The sequence below is a fragment of the Galeopterus variegatus genome, unplaced genomic scaffold, assembly GCF_000696425.1.
Source record: "Galeopterus variegatus unplaced genomic scaffold, G_variegatus-3.0.2 Scaffold1278, whole genome shotgun sequence".
Lineage (NCBI taxonomy): Eukaryota > Metazoa > Chordata > Mammalia > Dermoptera > Cynocephalidae > Galeopterus > Galeopterus variegatus.
Genome location: NW_007727389.1, coordinates 280,144 through 280,856, shown reverse-complemented (window position 1 = coordinate 280,856; position 713 = coordinate 280,144).

Sequence of the window (713 nt, the reverse complement as noted above, 5' to 3'; positions counted from 1 at the left end):
AGAGAGAGAGAGAGAGAAAGAGATGATTATCATTGCAACAACTATAAAAATACCATATTTTATGGCAGATGCTGTGCTTTATACTCATTATCCTATTTGGTCCTCTTAACAGTTCTATGAGGTAACTACTATTATATCCTATTTTATAGGCAAGGAAACAGGCTTAGGGAGATTGAGTAACTTGCCCAAGCTCAAGAGCTTTCTAGGTGGTGCTAGGATTTGAACCTGTGTTGTTGATCACTAGGTTATACTGCAAGCAAGTACGGTAGGATTATTTATCAATAAGATGTTACCTTCTCCAGGAAGGCTTCTGTAATCATCCGCCCCTCTTTTCATTTGGATTATATTTTTCTCTTATAGTACCTTTTAAAACCCTATTCCTTAATAATTTTTTATGTAGTATGTACATTTTTTTGTCTCTTCCATATTTCCCAAGCCTCTCAAGGGCACTTTTCATGTCTTACCTAGTGCCCAAGTGTTAATCATTTATATATCTCCAGCACTTAGCATAGTGCCTGGCACACAATACATACTCAATACATGTTTATCGATATGTGATAGACTGATAATGAAATATTATCTTGAAGCAACTTTCCATTGTAAGATTGTAGAATCTTATTGGAAGCTTTTTCAGATAGCTACATGAAATCACATGAGACTGATGAATTAGAAATAAGACAAGTTCAAACCATCAATTTTATAAATGTATACTG